The sequence below is a fragment of the Drosophila teissieri genome, chromosome 2L (genome assembly GCF_016746235.2).
Source record: "Drosophila teissieri strain GT53w chromosome 2L, Prin_Dtei_1.1, whole genome shotgun sequence".
Taxonomy (NCBI): Eukaryota; Metazoa; Arthropoda; class Insecta; order Diptera; family Drosophilidae; genus Drosophila; species Drosophila teissieri.
Genome location: NC_053029.1, coordinates 23,465,917 through 23,471,412, shown reverse-complemented (window position 1 = coordinate 23,471,412; position 5,496 = coordinate 23,465,917). Strand labels below are relative to the sequence as shown.

The 5,496-nt window shown below is 43.8% G+C and overlaps 1 pseudogene; it reads right to left on the bottom strand.

Annotated features, from left to right (window-relative positions):
* Positions 1 to 401: 401 nt before the first annotated feature.
* Positions 402 to 2,805, bottom strand: LOC122623776 (annotated as a pseudogene).
* Between the last annotated feature and the right edge of the window lie 2,691 nt (positions 2,806 to 5,496).

Genomic DNA, 5,496 nt, shown 5'->3' with positions numbered 1-5,496 from the left:
GGCGGCTTTTCAAATCTTCGTACCCCACAAAGATTCTGTAGTTTGCAGTATGTTTTTCCCCGCACTTACTGCATTTCTTTACAGACTTATCTTTCTTATTTTTGGGCAGTTAGTGGTAGTATGAGGTATGAGTTCGCTACAGACAACACATATGTACTTAAGGGTGCAGTGTGGCCGTATTCTTGGCAATTATTACACTGAACTGGATTGATACATTTGTGCGGTGATTCCTCAACGGTGATCCTCCGATGTAGCAAGTACTGTAGATTGTATATTGGATGCACTTCATTTTTTTTTAGTGATCTGGTTTGAGTTCTATTTAAAATAGTGTCTGCGGAACTTTGTCTTTGTTTAAAATGTTAAAAGCTGTTTTTGCAGAAAAGTTTTTGACCTTCAGAGCATCAATTATTTCGGCAGGTGTCACTGTTGCTTAAATTCCCTTGCAACTGTAGACGTTTGAAACATTTTAATTGGTAGGTGTAATAGTTTTTACCAGCTTCATTTAGGTTTTTAGTCACTATACGGTGGTCTGCTTCTGTTTGAATCTGTAGTTTTGTATCATGAATATTTCCTTTTTTAATTTGCTGTCACCAACCAATGCAACAAGTTTATTTACAATTGCGTTTGTACTCTGTTCTTGTATGAATAAAGGTGGACGCCTGGCCTTTTTTGGTTAACTTACCGTTGTTTCGCTGGGTGGTTTGGTCGCAGAATCAGCCAAGATAGCATATCAGTTTTAATTGTTTACTGCAGTTTTCATTGCCGCTGTTGGCTCGATTGATTTTGGGTTGATTACCCGCCTCAATGTTTCGCGTGCTGAGTTTTTTCGTGATTTGGATGTAGTGATCCATGCCAGTCTGCACAGTAGAAATCGTAGTCTGCTTTTGTTTTGGCTCTTCTTTGCGTGCATTATTGTTGTTGCCAATGGTCGGTGTTACTGAATTATTTATAGCTGGCCCAGCGATAATCAGTAAAGCCGCTGACGAAGTTGTTGTTTTCGTAGCAGTGACAGTTGCTAGGGAAGTCACTGCACTTGTTATTGCAGTGTTACAATTCCCCGGAATGCCCGTTTGACGCGGGAGCGGGATAGGAGAGGTGGTCTCTTCGCTCCACGACTTGTGAACCGAAGCAGGCTGAGAGGGAGAGCAAGAACGCCGTCTGTCGTTCGCTGAGGGCAAAAGTTTATTTTTCGAGTAAGTCTTCAACAACAGACGAACAAATTAATGAAGTGGAGAAAATCGTATTGGTCAATCGTCGCATCACCGTTAAAGAAGTTGCTGAGTTCTTCTTGGCCTTTTGAGACCACCGATAAACGTTGCTTCGGTCCAAGGTAGCTTCTCCGTATGCCACAGTCAACATTCGGAATGCATCCGCACAATATTGTATACAGGTTTTTTTATCCATTTTTTTGAATAGGTAAAAATCGAAGACGATCCAAAACACGTGCAAGCAAAGCAGCTGTCAACAATTATGATAACATTTAAAATTACGAAGCTTGTCGGCATATGTGACATACATGAGTACGCCATAAAAAAATCGAAATTCGATAATACGTAACCCGCGAAAAGTTAAAACTCACGATTCTTTTTGAACACACCTCGTACAAATCTTTCGCGTGGAACACTCCGATACTTTTGCCCTGAGCATTGCCCAGCTCGTATAGCGATTTACCCTTACGCTGCAAAACAACACAGCGCACGCGATTTGTGCCGAGCGTTTGCATTCCGAACATGGCATAGTATGGTTCCGTACCGATCGGCTCATGAAAGCCACTGGGGAGGGTACATTCAATTCGGCTGAGTTACAAATCTCAATTTCTTTGATTAGTTGCAATTGTAGCCCGCAGAATTTTTAGCACTGATAGGCTTACCCTTTCAGCGGCAATGGCCTGTGGGGAATAAAGCCCGGTTCTTACATGTTGAATGCCGTATCGGTCCACTAGGTCAGCTCATGTTCGGGAAACAAATTGTTTTCCGTTGATTGTTGGATTGTATGTATTCTGGCACACCAAACGGATGGAAAATGTTTACCTCAAGGAATGTGACTACTTCTGTTGCTACTGTCTGTTTTTTAGGCTTTGGAGCCTCTGTCCAGCTCGTTCAGTCACTCGCTGCTCTCCCATGGGTGGGCGTTTATTCTATATCTGTGACAACCAGCATTGCCAACAACCAAGCATCGGAAGAGCGGCGACGCGACGTTGACACCTAGCGGACACTGATGACAGCTGAGCGGTTGACAGTTGACTCTAGTGCGGACGAAGGAGCGGCGCGGTGTGCCAACGGTAGGCATTCCCTCCACATAAGCACTGAATTTTGTGATGCTGAGGACTGCGGCGTAGCATTCCCATTCAGTTATGCTGTATTCCTCTGCGCCATGTTAGTTTTGCGGACGTGTATGCGATTGGGTGTTCACCGCCTGCGTCATCGTTTTGAAAAAGGACTCCTCTCACTCCAGTGTTAGATGCGTCGCATTGAATGATAAATGGCCTTTTAAAGTCAGGAGTGACAAGCACAGGGACTGCTGCCATGTTGTTACACAGACTCTCAAAAGCCTAAACGCCCTCTTCGGATAACTCTAATTTCTTTACACGGTTTTCCTTAAGACAGCCATGAAGAAGGAATGCAGTCTGGGCGTAGTTCTGAATGAATCTCCGGTACCAGAAATTCATGCCTAGGGAAATCTCGTATCGCCTGCATCCGTGCGGATGCATTCTTCTCCTACAACGTACCCCAGATATTTGGCCTGACAATAGCTAAACTTACTCTTGCCTACATTGATGGTAAGTTTTCGCATTAGTCGGCACATTCTCTGTGCGGTGTTGCACAAGTCGAATAGCCTGACGATGAATTGGTAGAGTGGCCTGCCGGGAACTTTAAACGCCGGCTTCTCGCTACTTTTGGGTGCTGTATTTGCCAAGAGGCATCTTTTAAATCAATCGCGGAAATATAAAAGGTTTCCAGAAGTCGACTTAGTAGGCCGTCAATGTGTGTCTTGAATGGTTCGGGCGTTAGCTTTGCGGGCGTCTAAGCAATAATATGCGTCAATTATATGCTGCTCTAGGCATGTTTTTCCGAACCCCTTTTCCGGACATGATGGAAAAGTTGCAACTGGCCGCAGTTGCAGTCTTTGACTTTCAGTATGCTGGTGTGGGGTGTATGCGGTAGTGTGCGTGTTAGTGTTTACCAGGTCCGAGTCTTCATTTGAATCGCCTTTCGTTTGAGGTTCTAGAGTTGCTAGCTCGACCTCTCCTTTACCGAGGAATGTTAGGCCAAACGTTTCCAAAAAATCGATCCCGAAATAGAATCGCTGTGTTAGACCAGGCACGATTAGGAAAAAACGACAGGTTGCGTCTTGGAATCGAGACGTGCATGGATTCTTGTTTGCAGGGTGTTGGCGGTAGAAATCCACTCTGTATCCACACACATAGCAAAACTTTCCACACGGAATAAAAAACTTTCAACGGTCACACCACGGCCGGAATTTTAAGTTCTATTTATCTAGCCGAACCGCTTTGGCAATGGATTTTGAAATGTTAGACTCCGATCATATTCGGGTTGAAACTGGTGACTGGTCTCCACTGCTACGCATTGTTGAGGTATCTGCTGTGGAGTGGCTTTTTGTCTGGGTTCCCTTCATTGATGCATCTGACTGTTAAAGTACTCTTGAGATACTTGTTTTGGTATCGAGGTGTCTTGATGCCTTAGATAGCTATGCGTGGAATTTTTGGGTAGCTTAGGTGGTGTTGCTATCCTTGGTTGCTCCGTACAGATTTCTGCGGCTTGTAACTCAGCCACTTTCTTCCTTAGAGCGTTTATTTGAGCGCTCATTTCCAATTACGTATCTCTACTTTGTCTCACCAAATCCATCAGTCGGTAGCATCTGACCGGTCTATCGAACTTGCCTGGTACCGCGGAAGCATGCTGGCCCCTATTAGGTCCTAGTTGTAGATCCATCCCTCCGGCTGCTTCATCCATTGTGTTGCTAATCTGGTCTGTCAGGTGTCCTACCTCCTCCGGCTGGTTTTCGAAGTTTTCGAGACTCTCTTGAATAAGTGCCTCATATAGTCGGGGGGTGTCTTGCACTTCGCGGTGCACGGCTCTCTTTTTGCGTGCGTAATGGGGTAACTCACCCGGTGGAGGGTGCAATAACACTTTTTTTATTTTTGCCACCTTCATTTATGTATTTGAGTTGCTTTATTTGAGATTTTGATTTAGGTATTCTGCCTGGTATGCAGTTTAATATATGACACGATCTACAATGAACGTTGCTGACCACAACTTGTTATAATGAGATAGGTAAGTTGGAGTGCTGCGATTAATAAGTCTCTCTTCAGTAAAAGAATCGTCGGGTAATAAAGACCCAAAAAAAAAGAATAATTACCCGGAGATGCCCTGAAATGGTTACATCCGGCCAACATGCCTCCGTCTACCACAGCTTAGGGAGCTTTTACTAGGTTCCGTACGGAAACTGGCCCACCTAGAGCAGTGGTTCCTTTTTCGGGAACTGATTCACCTAAGCGAACTCACCGAAACCCCCCCCCCGCCGGTCGTCGGAAAATCACGCTGTTTGACCGATACTTTCGGACTCCACAACCTGCTGCTATGTGACCGATACGTTTGGAATCCGCCACCCGCGGTAGCCTGACTTATGCCTTCGGAATTCACAACAGTTTTGCAATTTCGCTGGAATCGAGCCTCACAAACGACCTGGGTACTTGGCGTAGTACGTCGGCAGCGTCGGTCAAAGAATAGCCAAAAAATATTCATAGAAAGCCGTTAAGACTTGAACCTTTCAAAAGACCGCTAAATGCGTAACCATTATATCTGCGCTTCTGCTCTTTTTGGGCTCGAGCCTCTCGAACGACCTAGCTACTTGGGCTAGTACGTTGGAAGCGTCGGCCAATAAGCACACACAAATTATATTTACGTTAATTTAAAAATGTCTGTTGGCACTCAGTATGTTACTATTATAATAAGGAAAGCTCCCATATTTTTGACTTAAGGAATTAAAAAAAAATAAATTTTCCTGATGACAAAACAAAGGACCAATGGTTTTTAAAAGATAATACAATAAGTGATCTCAAAGTCATACCTCTATTCTGAAACATTTTCATGAGTTTTCTGTTGCAGAATTTGGGGACTTTAATTTATACTAAATAGTAAAAGAATTAATAAATAATGCACTAATTCTACTTAAGTCCAATATTCTATTAATAGTCTTATGCCATTTAAAGCTGGAAGTTATGTCTGTTTAGGTACCCTAATCTCCCAATACAGGAATCTAGCTCGTTAAATTTAATAACACTATTCCTTAATGAATGCGATAAATCCTTCCGTTGGGCGGCAATCCCGTTACGTCGGTGTATTTGTGCCCGCTGGATAATGACTAGGTCAGAGGTAAAGGTATCCGATGTTTAGGCACCAGGTTGCTAGTGTAACCTCGTAGTATTTAGATTTTGGGAACTTGGTAAGCCCGTCACCTTTTTAACATAACGAG